Source organism: Hemitrygon akajei, chromosome 5, assembly GCF_048418815.1.
Source record: "Hemitrygon akajei chromosome 5, sHemAka1.3, whole genome shotgun sequence".
Classification (NCBI taxonomy): Eukaryota; Metazoa; Chordata; class Chondrichthyes; order Myliobatiformes; family Dasyatidae; genus Hemitrygon; species Hemitrygon akajei.
In genome coordinates this window covers 176,584,430-176,597,950 of record NC_133128.1, presented here as the reverse complement: position 1 = coordinate 176,597,950, position 13,521 = coordinate 176,584,430, and the positions used below count along the sequence as shown (strand labels likewise).

The following is a 13,521-nucleotide window of genomic DNA, read 5'->3' as shown; positions in this document are numbered from 1 at the left end:
TGTTCTTTCTTCCAGCCAATAAAAGCCGATATCTCGCCTCACGTCTCAGAGAGCTATTGATGGTGCATCAATCCCGAAGCCTTTCCCATGGGTGGGTGTGGCCGCAAAGCAGCAGAGGTTTAAAATCAGAGTTTTCCTTCTCCTAGGCGGGCTGCCGTCCAAGGCTGACGAGCCCCACCTGCCCGAAGCAACTGGTTTTGAGGCACCAGGCGCCAGTGGTCCTCTTTTGCCCATTCTTTTATCAGTAGAAGCAGTTCCGCCGGGCCTAGAAGCTGAGCCTCATGTGAAGGCCAAGAGTTGGACTTGGACTAATAAAGCAAATATTGTGCTCTATGACTCTGACCCCACTTCCCTGAGCAGCTTGTCTATAATGCTCCCTGTAGGTAGAAAATTCCGCATTGAGACAGTAAACAAGTTGAAAGAACAAACTCCGGAACAACCAGCAATCATTTTATAAGTTATTCTTCATTGCTCTCTGCCCTAAGGTAAGTGACTTTTCCCCCTGTCTGAATTATACTGTCCAACAAATACTGTAAACAAATAATGAGATTACTGGCTATACTATTGTCTACTCTTTGATCCACCTGAAAACCGTTAGCTTCTTCAATGTCTAATGGAGTCACAGCCGAAAGAGATTGAGTCATAGAGTCACTCAGCATGGAACCAGGCCATTTGGCCCACCATGTCTGTGTTAACCAACTGGGTCTTCACTACGACTAATTCTTTCTCCCAGCATTTGGTGTATAGACATAGAATCATAGAAAACCTACAGCATAATACAGGCCCTTCGGCCCACATTACTGTGCTGAACATGTACTTATTTTGTAATTACCTAGGATTACCCATAGCCCTCTATTTTTCTAAGCTCTAGGACTCTCTTAAAAGACCCTATTGTATCTGGCTCCACCACCATCACTGGCAGCCCATTCCACATGCTCACCACTCTCTGTGTAAAAAATTTACCCCTGACATCCCCTATGTATCTACCTCCAAGCACCTTAAAACTGTGCCCTCTCGTGTTAGCCATTTCAGCCCTGGAAAAAAGCCTCTGACTATCCACATGATCAAAGCCTTTCATCATCTTATACACCTCTATCAGGTCACCTCTCATCCTCCGTTGTTCCAATAAGAAAAGGTCAAGTTCACTCAACCTAATTTCATAAGCCATGCTCCCCAATCCAGGCAACATCCTTGTAAATCTCCTCTGCACCCTTTCTATAGTTTCCACATCCTTCTGTACTGAGGTGAACAGAACTGAGCACAGTACTCCAAGTAGGGTCTGTCCAGTGTCCTATACAGCTGTAGCGTTACCTCTCTGCTCTTGAACTCAATCCCATGGTTGATGAAGGCCAATGCACCGTACGCCTTCTTAACCAGACAGTCAACCTGCGCAGCAGCTTTGAGTGTCTTATGGACTCAGACCCCAAGATCCCTCTGATCCTCCATACTGCCAAGAGCCTGACCATTAATACTACATCCTGCCATCATATTTGACCTACCAAAATAAACCACCTCACACTTATCTGGGTTGAACTCCATCTACCTCTTCTCAGCCCAGTTTTGCATTCTATTGATGTCCTGCTCTAACCTCTGACAGCCCTCCACACTATCCACAACACTCCCAACCTTTGTGTCATCAGCAAATTTACTAACCCATCCCTCCACTTCCTCATCCAGGTCATTTATAAAAATCACGAAGAGAAGGGGTCCCAGAACAGATCCCTGAGGCACACCACTGGTCACCAACCTCCATGCAGAATATGACCCCTCTACAACCACTCTTTGCCTTCTGTGGGCAAGCCAGTTCTGGATCCACAAAGTTATGTCCCCTTGGTGGATCCCATGCCTCCTTGTGTGTGTTCCAGCTGGTGGCGAAGTGGCATCAGCGCTGGACTTCGGGGCAAGAGGTCCCGAGTTCAAATCCGGCCGACTCCCTTGCACGCTCTCCATCCGTGCCTGGGTTGAATGTCGACCTAGCAACTCATATAAAAAAAAGCTGGAGAGGGATGGGCTCTGCCAGGTTTCAGATGCCCAAGACACGCTGTACGATGAGCAATCACCAAAAAGATCGGTGCAAAAAGCTTGTCATGACGGTGCCCCGATGACTCCACCAGGAGTTAAGGGTGCACACACACACTATATCTACTGCTCTACCTTCATCAATGTGTTTAGTCACATCCTCAAAAAAATTCAATCAGGCTTGTAAGGCACGGTCTTTCTTTGACAAAGCCATGCTGACTATGCCTCTCCAAATGCTCATAAATCCTCTCAGGATCTTCTCCATCAACTTACCAACCACTGAAGTAAGACTCACTGGTCTACATTTCCTGGGTCATCTCTACTCCTTTTCTTGAATAAGGGAACAACATCCGCAACCCTCCAATCCCCCGGAACCTCTCCCGTCCCCATTGATGATGCAAAGATCATCGCCAGAGGCTCAGCAATCTCCTCCCTTGCTTCCCACAGTACCCTAGGGTATATCTCGTGCAGTCCCAGTGACTTATCCAACGATGTTTCCCAAAAGCTCCAGCACATCCTGTTTTTAAATGTCTATATGCTCAATCTTTTCAGTCTGCTGTAAGTCACCATACCATTGCCAAGGTACTTTTCCGTAGTGAATACTGAAGCAAAGTATTCATTAAGTATCTCCGCTATCTCCTCCATTTCCATATACACTTTTTAACTGTCACACTTGATTGGTCCTATTCTCTCACATCTTATCCTCTTGCTCTTCACATACTTCTAGAATGCCTTGGTGTTCTCCTTAATCCTGCTCACCAAGACCTTCTCATGGCCCCTTCTGGCTCTCCTAATTTCATTCTTAAGCTCTTCCTATTAGCCTTATAATTTTCTAGATTTACAAGGATGTTGCCTGGATTGGGGAGCATGCCTTATGGGAATAGGTTGAGTGAACTTGACCTTTTCTCCTTGGAGCGACGGAAGATGAGAGGTGACCTGATAGAGGTGTATAAGATGATGAGAGGTATTGATCATGTGGATAGTCAGAGGCTTTTTCCCAGGGCTGAAATGGTTGCCACAAGAGGACACAGGTTTAAGGTGCTTGGGAGTAGGTAAAGAGGAGATGTCAGGGGTAAGTTTTTTACTCAGAGAGTGGTGAGTACGTGGAATGGGCTGCCAGCAACGGTGGTGGAGGCGGATACGATAGGGTCTTTTAAGAGACTTTTGGATAGGTACATGGAGCTTAGAAAAATAGAGGGCTATAGGTAAGCCTAGTAATTTCTAAGGCAGAGACATGTTCGGCACAACTTTGTGGGCCAAAGGACCTGTATTGTACTGTAGGTTTTCTATGTTTCTATCTCTATCATTGCCTACTTTTTTGAACCTTTCATAAGCTTTTATTTTCTTCTTGTCTAGATTTTCAACTGCGGTTCCTGTACCATACCATCCTTTCCCTGTCTCATTGGAACGTACCTATGCAGAATGCCACACAAATATCCCCTGAACGTTTGCCACATTTCTTCCGTACATTTCACTGAAAACATTCATTTCCAGATTATGCTTCCAATTTCCTGCCTGATAGCTTCATATTTCCCCTTACTCCAATTAAATGCTTTCCTAACTTGTCTGTTCCTATCCCTCTCCAATGCCATGGTAAAGGAGATAGAATTGCGATCACTATCTCCAAAATGTTCTCCCGCTGAAAGATCTGACACCTGACCAGGTTCATTTCCCAATACCAGATCTCCTCTTGTAGGCTGATCTACATACTGTGTCAGGAAACCTTCCTGAACACGTCTAACAACTCCGCCCCATCTAAACCCCTTGCTCTAGGAAGATGCCAATCGATATTGAGGAAATTAAAATCTCCCATCATGAAAACCCTATTATTACTGCACACTTCCAGAATCTGTCTCCCTATCTGCTCCTCGATGTCCCTGTTTCTATTGGGTGGTCTATAAAAAACACCCAGTAAAGTTATTGACCCCTTCATGTTCCTAACTTCCACCCATAGAGACTCCGTAGACAATCCCTCCATGTCTTTCTCCTTTTCTGCAGCCGTGACACTATCTCTGATCAACAGTGCCATGCCCCCACCTCTTTTGCCTCCCTCCCTGTCCTTTCTGAAGCATCTAAAGCCCGGCAGGAAGGTTTCCTCACACAATACGTTGATCAGCCTACAAGAGGAAAGGCTATACTTGATCTGGTATTGGGAAATGAACCTGGTCAGGTGTCAGATCTCTCAGTGGGAGAGCATTTTGGAGATAGTGATTATGATTCTATCCCCTTTACCATGGCATTGGAGAGGGATAGGAACAGACAAGTAAGGAAAGCGTTTAAGAAGCCATTCCTGCCCCTGAGCCATCCAAGTCTCTCTAATGACCACAACATCATAGCTCCAAGTACTGATCCAGGCTCTAAGCTCATCTACTTTGTTCATGATATTCCTTTTTAAAATAGACACATCTCAAACCATTAGCCTGAGTGCATCCTTTCTCTATCACCTGCCTATCTTCCCTCTCACACTACCTACAAGCTTTCTCTATTTGTGAGCCAACCATCCCTTTCTCCATCTCTTCAGTTTGGTTTCCACCCACCAGCAATTCTAGTTTAAACTCTCCCCAAACTCTCACCAGCCTTCTGGGTGATTCAAGTAATTATCCATATGTCTCTCAGATGCTGTCAGACACTCTGCTTTTACCACTCTTTCAGACAGTATTTTCCAGCTATTCACCTTTTCCTGAGTTCTGGAACAATCTTTTACTCCCTTACCCTAAATCTATATTCTAGTTTTATCAACCTCTGATCTGGGGAAAGGTTTCTCACTGTCTATCATACCTGTACCACCCATTATTTTATATGCCTCAATCATGTCCCCTCTTAACCTCCTCTACTCAGGGGAGAGCAGGCCCAACCTCTCCCGTCTCACTGAAAAATGGGAACATTCTCCATCAGGCCACATTCTGGTGAATTGTCCCTTCCCTCTCCACTGCACTATCACATCATTCCTACAGTGTGATGTCTGAACTGCCTGCAGTATTCCAGCTCAGGTCTGAATAATGTTTTACAAATTTGGAGCATAATCTGCGTGCTTTTGTATTCAATGCCTTCACTAATGAAGGCCAAACACCCCGATGCCTTCTAAACCATGTTATTTACCTCCACTGCCACCTTCCAGGATCTTATGCATGAAGATCCCTCTGCTCTTCATTATTACCTAGGACCCTACCTGTATGTTGTATGTCCTCGCCTCATTGATATTCTCAACATGCATCACCACATATTTATCTGAATTAAGCCCTGTCCGCAATTTCTCAGCTTCCAGTGTGCTCAGACACACAGGCTTCCCTGGGTCCAAACAAAGATCTTATTGTTCACCTATTATGTTCTTTTTATGATCATCAAGTACTACAGGTCTGCCCCACTACCGAGTTGCTCAATAGCACGTGACGAGGAACTGTTATGGTTTTGTCCTTGTAGAAACCTGGCTCCAGGACAACATTCCATGCACCATCAATCTACAGCCCAGGGCACTCAGAGGCTTCGGCTACGGTTTTGTTGGCGACTGTATGTTTAATTATGTGAGTTTCTTGTGCTGTGTGCGACTATTGGTACCGTTGTGTACCTTGGCCCCAGAGGAACGCAGTTTTGTTCTATTTATTTAGAGGTCCAGAACACAATAGGATCTTCCGGCCCTTTGAGCTGCACTGCCTGCAACCCCATTTTAACCCTAACCTAATCACGGGACGATTCGCAATGACCAATTAACCTACCCATTATGCATTTGGATGGTATTCGTCTGTGTGGCTGAATGGCAATTGAACTTGAACTTGTATTACCAACAAATCAATATCACCCTATAGCTTCAGTCCACAATCAGTCTTTGTGTCCACCAGGAACTTATAGATCACACCTCCTACATTCAAATACAAATTATTCATGAACATTACAATTAGCAAGGATCTCAGCACCGATTCCTGTGCGACACCACAAGTCATAGGCACCAGATTACTGAAACAACTCCTTCCATCAAGCCAATTCTGAATCAAATTTTCCTGCTTCCCATGAGCTCCAATGTTTTGGACATATCTCCTTTGTGGGAAATTCCCATTATCCCTAATTACTTAATCACATCAGTAAATTGCCTCCAATTATATGTACAGTACTCTCAATTTTGTTAGCTGTTCCTCCCATGGAACCTTACATGGTTTCTTCTGAACTTCCTTTTTCAAGGATGTCCATAATGATCTAATAATGATCTACCAATTATCTAGTAACTTGCTAAATTATCCTTTTGTGTTCCAACCCTTTTGAGACAAAGGCCAAAATTCTATTTGTCATTTTAATTAACCTTCTGACTTGCTTTAATTAACTTCTACACTTAGACCTCAACGGCCATTTAAGTCTCAATTGTGGGTGACATTACCCCTCATGCCCTTCTCAAGATTCGTCAGATCACCAAGAGCTGGAAGCTAATGTCATGCACTCTGTCTCAATTATTTAAAGACTTGGTCTGTCTACACTGGCGGTCACTGTTCAGAGATTCACATATAGTCTCAGGTACTAATCCAGGATTTCTAAGTGACGAGTACAATTAGATTTTAAATACACTTTACATTGTTTAAAACACCTAATTCTGTTGCCTTCCAGTTTGTGTGCAGCAGGTCAGATTATACTTATACACCTGAGAAAGCATGAGGCATTTGGTTTTCCTTTCATAGGGCAGCACAACACTTTACTGTACAGGTGACCCGGGTTCAATTCCCATCACGACCTGTAAGGAGCTTGTACGTTCTCCCCGTGACCGCGTGGGTTTCTTCTGGGTGCTGTGGTTTCCTCCCACAGTCCAAAGATGTACCAGTTGTGAGGTTTATTGGTCTTTGTAAATTGTCCTGTGTTTAGGCTAGGGTTAAATTGGTAGATCACTGGGTGGCATGGTTTGAAGGGACGATTCTGTGCTGTATCTCAATGAAATAAAAATAAAGTAAAATCCAGCTCAGGCCTACAAACATTCAGAGGACAAAGAACTGCTCTAGAGTTTTAAATGCCTGCTCAGTTAACCAGATGCTTAGGGTTCATCTCCAGAAATCTGTGTCTTAACAAGGAACAGCCAAGGCTTTCGATACCTTTCTCTTTGATTCTTTTTTTCCTGTCTTACTTTCCTTTGCCATTGACCCAAGCTTCAATGGTTTTAATGTCCCAACAGGAATTGAACTTTGATCCTTCTGTCTTTAAAACAGTTTAAAGCTCAGGCACTCAGCATTTACACATCTATTCTGTATTCTTGTTTGTAGTTGAAACGATTTATAACGTCTGCCTGTGCTGTAAGAGATCGATCATTCCTTCCAAGTCTCTGGAGAACCATAAACCTTAAAAAGTAACTCTGTACACTGAGTAGCGGAACCATCCAATTTACTTTTGGTGGTGCCTATTACTAAGAGAAGATATTCTCGTGTGAACCTAAGGGGAATTTTCTTTTTAGTGTCTCAGGCAAAAGCATTTATGGAACTTTAAAGCAGGTAAAAGTTAAACAAATTTTCAAAATATATTTGGAAGTAAATGCCGTTTTAAACCTACTTGTTTGCGATCCATCCTTATTACGATGAACTTGTGGAAGTGGATTCATCTATAGATAACGCACAGCCTGAAAACTCCTTTATTGCAATGGAGTGAAATCAAACTGCCGGGGTTAAATCAGTGTTAGATTAGCTTCACAGGGGCATAATTTACAGATCGGGAAGTTGAACATAGAAGAGGCAGGTTTCTGAAGTAAATGAAACAGATTTATTTAAAGCAACACACACCAAATACTGGAGGAATGCACTAAGTCAGGCAGCATCTATGGAAATAAATAAACAGTCAATATTTTGGTATTTAAAATAGCACCAAGCATGAAGACCAAGATTTTGCTACACTGAAAGCAACAAAGGTGTTAACATGCACCATTATTACTAGGTAACAGTGAACATCAGCTAAATGTGGAGAATCCCAAAGAGTTTGTCCATGAAACTTTGATCCTTCATAGGCTTGTAAGTTCGCAGATGACGCAAGTCATTGGCCTCATCAGCAGCAACGAAATGTCGGCGTACAGAGAGGAGGTAGGGCATCTGTAGCCTGGTGCGAACACAACAACTTGAACCTCAACGTGGACAAGACTAAAGAGATGATTGTGGACTTCAGGAACATGCAGGCTGACCTCTCCCGAACGCACATCAACAGCTCCTTCAGGTCGCTTGGAGTGCACATCACAGGTGACCGCTCCTGGTCCTCAGCACCACCTCTTTAGTCAAGAAAGCACAGCAGCACCTCCTCCTCCTGAGGAGATTGAGGCGAGTGAGGCTCCCAGCCCCTACCTAACCACATCCTACTGCAGCACCATCAAGAGTGCCCTGATCAGCTGTATCACCATCTGGTATTGGGAATTGTAAGGCATCACAACCGAAGAAACCACAACCAAAGGAGTTGAATGACTTCAGACCTGTTGCCTTGATGTCGCACATGATGAAGACCATGGAGCGGCTGATAATACAGAATCTGAGGCCACAAACCAGGCACGCCCGGGATCCTCTTCAGTTTGCGTATAAGGAGAAGGTGGGAGTGGAGGATGCTATCACGTATTTGCTGCACAGATCCCTCTCTCACCTAGATGGGGTCAGTGGTGCTGTGAGGATTACATTCCTGGACTTCTCTAGTGCCTTTAACACCATCCAGCCCAAGATCTTAAGGCACAAACTAACGGAGATGGGAGTAGACTCTCACATGGTGGATTGGATAGTGGACTACTTGACAGATAGACCTCAGTATGTGCGGTTGGGAGACTGTAGGTCTGACACGGTGGTCAGCAGCACAGGAGCGCCGCAGGGGACCGTGCTCTCTCCGGTCCTGTTCACCCTGTACACATCAGACTTCCAATATAACTCGGAGTCCTGCCATGTGCAGAAGTTCGCTGACGACACGGCCATAGTGGGGTGTGTCAGGAATGGACAGGAGGAGGAGTATAGGAAACTGATACAGGACTTTGTGATATGGTGCAACTCAAACTACCTGCGTCTCAATATCACCAAGACCAAGGAGATGGTGGTGGACTTTAGGAGATCTAGGCCTCATATGGAGCCAGTGATCATTAATGGAGAATGTGTGGAGCAGGTTAAGACCTACAAGTATCTGGGAGTACAGTTAGACGAGAAGCTAGACTGGACTGCCAACACAGATGCCTTGTGCAGGAAGGTACAGAGTCGACTGTACTTCCTTAGAAGGTTGGCGTCATTCAATGTCTGTAGTGAGTTGCTGAAGATGTTCTATAGGTCAGTTGTGGAGAGCGCCCTCTTCTTTGTGGTGGCGTGTTGGGGAGGCAGCATTAAGAAGAGGGACGCCTCATGTCTTAATAAGCTGGTAAGGAAGGCGGGCTCTGTCGTGGGCAAAGTATTGGAGAGTATAACATCGGTAGCTGAGCGAAGGGCGCTGAGTAGGCTACGGTCAATTATGGAAAACCCTGAACATCCTCTACATAGCACCATCCAGAGACAGAGAAGCAGTTTCAGCGACAGGTTGCTATCGATGCAATGCTCCTCAGACAGGATGAAGAGGTCAATACTCCCCAATGCCATTAGGCTTTACAATTCAACCGCCAGGAGTAAGATATGTTAAAGTGCCGGGGTTGATTGTATTTAATGTATTTAAGTAAACTACTTAAGAACTTTTTAAAAGCTATTATTAATGCTTTTTGAGAGAGTGATTTAGATGCATATCATATTTTTACTGAGTTAAGTATTGTATGTAATTAGTTTTGCTACAACAAGTGTATGGGACATTGGAAAAAATGTTGAATTTCCCCATGGGGATGAATAAAGTATCTATCTATCTGATCGTAAGACTATGCAATGGATTGTGAAGACTGCTGACAGAATCATCAGGGTCTCTCTCTTCACCCCCCCCACCCCCCACAATCCAGGACAGGCTTTCACAGAACCCTCTGCATTGTCAAAGACCCCTCCCATCCATGCCACAATCTCCTTGACCTCCTATCATCAGGCGGAAGGTATTGCAGTATACGAACAAAGATCGCCTGGCTGGGTAAAAGCTTCTTCCCCCAGGCTGTGAGACTTCTGAGCACCCTGTTACCACCCGGTTCACATTATTTATGACAGTGCATGGAGTAATATACACCTATATATTTAGCTGTATATGCAATCCATGTCAACTTGCACATCCCCAGAATATTTTTTATCTGTTAATATCATTGTGTTAATATTATTTTATGCGCTGTTTGTACTGTGTTGTGCACCTTGGTCCCAGTGGAACATCGTTTCATTTAGCTGTATAATGTGTACAGTTGAATGATGATAAACTTGAACTTGAAGATTAAGGAAGGCAGAACATCAGTGGTAAAGGGGTGCTGTTGGCACATAGCTCGAGCGATCCCGATTTGATTCAGATTGCTAGTCCTGTCTCTGAAGAGTACGTATATTCCTCTTGTAACTACATGCATTTCACATCAGTGTTCTGGGGTTCTCCCACAATCTCAACATATGCTGACTGATTTATCACTGGCTGATGGTACGATCAGTAGTGTGTTCGTGGGTATGAGAAAGGGATTCAGCAAAACAAAAAAATAGTGGAAAGATATAGAGGATTGGGGAGCTTTAAAAAACCTACAGAGCAAGTAAAAACATTAGAAGGGAAAATATGAATTATGAAAGTAAGCTAGCAAATAATATCAAAGTGGATAGTAAAAGTTTTTTCACGTATGTTAAAAATACAAGAGAAATGAGAGTGGATATAGGACCACTAGAAAATGAGGCAGGAGAAATAATAATGTGGGACAAGGTGATGTCTGATGAACTAAATGAGTATTTTGCATCAATCTTCACTGTGGAAGACACTAGCAGTGTGCCAGATGTTGTAGTGTGTGAAGGAAGAGAAGTGGGTGCAGTTACTATTACAAGAGAGAAGGTGCTCAAAAAGCTGAAAGACCTAAAGGTACACAAATCACCCGGACCAGATGAACTGCACCCTACGGTTCTGAAAGAGGTAGCATTAGAGATTGTGGCGGCATTAGAAATGATCTTCAAAAATCATTGGATTCTGTCATGGTGCCAGAGGACTGGAAAATTGCAAATATCACTCCACTCTTTAAGGAGGAAGGCAACAGGAAGGTAATTATAGACCAGTTAGCCTGACCTCAGTGGTTGGGAAGATGTTGGAGTCAATTGTTAAGGATGAGGTAATGGAGTATTTGGCGACACAGGACAAGGTAGTACAAAGTCAGCATGGTTTCCTTCAGGGAAAATCCTGCCTGACGAACCTGTTGGAATTCTTTGAGGAGATTACAAGTAGGATAGATAAAGGAGATGTAGTGGATGTTGTATATTTGGACTTTCAGAAGGCCTTTGACAAGGTGCCACACATGAGGCTGCTTACCAAGCTAAGAGCCAATGGTGTTACAGGAAAGTCACTTACATGGTTAGACCATTAGCTGATTGGTAGGATGCAGCGAGTGGGAATAAAAGGATCCTTTTCTGGTTGACTGCCAGTGACTAGTGGTGTTCCACAGGGGTCAGTGTTGGGACTGCTTCATTTTAAGCTGTATATAAATGATTTAGGTGATGGAATAGATGGCTTTGCTGCCAAGTTTGCAGATAATATGAAGATTGGTGGAGGGGCAGGTAGTGTTGAGGAAACAGGTAGGATGCAGAAGGACTTAGACAAATTAAGAGAATGGGCAAGAAAGTGGCAAATGAAATACAATGTTGGAAAATGCATGGTCATGCACTTTGGTAGTAGAAATAAATGTGCGGACTATTTTCTAAATGAGGAGAAAATCCAAAAAGCTGAGCTGCAAAGGGACTTAGGAGTCCTTGTGCAGAACACCCTAAAGGTTAACTTGCAGGTCAAGTCGGTGGTGAGGAAAGCCAATGCCATGTTATCATTCATTTCAAGAGGTCTAGAAAACAAGAGCAAGAATGTGATGCTGAGGCTTTATAAGGCTCTGGTGAGGCCTCACCTTGAGTATTGTGAACAGTTTTGGGCCCCTCTTCTTAGAAATGATATGCTGGCATTGGAGAGAGTCCAGATTAGAATTCAGAAGGATGAGGGAGAGATCTCATTGAAATCTTTGGTAGATGTGGAAAGGATGTTTCTCATGGTGGGAGAATCTAGGACAAGAGGGCACAGCCTCAGGATAGAGGGGCGCCCTTTCAAAATAGAGATGCGGAGAAATGTCTTCAGCCAAAGGGTGGTGAATTTGTGGAACTTGTTGCCATGTGCAGCTGTAGAGGCCAGGTCGTTGGGTGTATTTAAGGCAGAAATTGATAGGTTCTTGATTGGACATGGCATCAAAGGTTACGGGGAGGCCTGTAACTGGGGTTGAGGAGGAGAGGTAAAAAAAAAGGATCAGCAAGGATTGAATGGCGGAGCAGACTCGATGGGCCACATGGCCTAATTCTGCTCCTCTGTCTTATGGCCTTAGAGATTCAATTGCAGCAGGCAGCATAGACTTGATGGGCAGAATGGCTTCCCTCTTTGTTATAAGGAAATATAAATGTGAAAACTTAGCTGAAGGGTCAACAGTTAGGGACTGAAATAAAGCCGTAAAATACTACAGCAAAGATACATGCCCTTTGGCCTATCTATTCCAAGCTGACCTGATCTTCTGCCTAGTTCCCATCTACCTGCACCTGAACAATTTCCCTCCGACCCCCTCCCCCATCCATGTACCCATCCAGATTTTTCTTAAACATTACAATTGAACCTGCATCTACTACTTCTGCTGGCAGCTCCTTTCACATACGAGTGAAATAGTTATCCCTCGGATTCCCCTTAAATATTTCACCTTTCACCCTAACTGTGTAACCTTTAGTTCTAGTCTCGCCCAGCATGAGGGGCAAATGCTTGCTTGCACTTACCCTATCTATCCTGTCATTACATTCGAAGTCATTGAAGAGGTCATACAGTATCAAACACTTCTCACCTTGAGAGTGGTAGGGATTCAAACCACACTTACTGACAGTATGGTGTTGGCAGGAACTCTCATCATATTTAAAAGGTGAGCACAAAGGCAGGGGAGGGGTCAGGTGTGTCAGCATCTGACTTCCTGACACCCATAATGCAGTGTGCAGATGTGAACATCGGGAATGCAATGCAGCCAGCTGATCGCTTGCTTCCATTGGAAACACTACTAGTCCGTCAGAGTCCGTCCCTGTCTCTACTGACAAGCTCCAGGGTTCCCTTTTTGACCCCCCCTCCCCCAGCCTATCTCACCTTCCTGATTTGCCAGTAAAACAAGCTGGGACTGGTGTTTAGTCAAGCTATCGAAAATGCGCGTAACGGTCCGTGAATTATAGAGGTATTTTGTGGATTAGATTTCCGGGACAGCGTCCAAGTTTGCCGATTTGTTTCTGTCTTATCACTCCCAGTAAACATTCTGTGCTTATCAGCACAGCTTGCTTCATTTGGAAAGAGGAACAGTTTGAAAATAAGGAGCAACTGTAGGCTTTGCAGACTGCTGGAGCCAAGATGGATATATCCGAAAACAGTAGAATGAGTGGGAAGTTTGCTCGTTGA

General features: G+C 44.1%; 1 protein-coding gene across 1 annotated transcript in view; it reads right to left on the bottom strand.

Annotated features, from left to right (window-relative positions):
* LOC140728505 (myosin light chain kinase, smooth muscle-like) overlaps positions 1–13,521 on the bottom strand; it is a 341,168-nt gene that overhangs the window by 129,991 nt on the left and 197,656 nt on the right. The window lies entirely within an intron of this gene.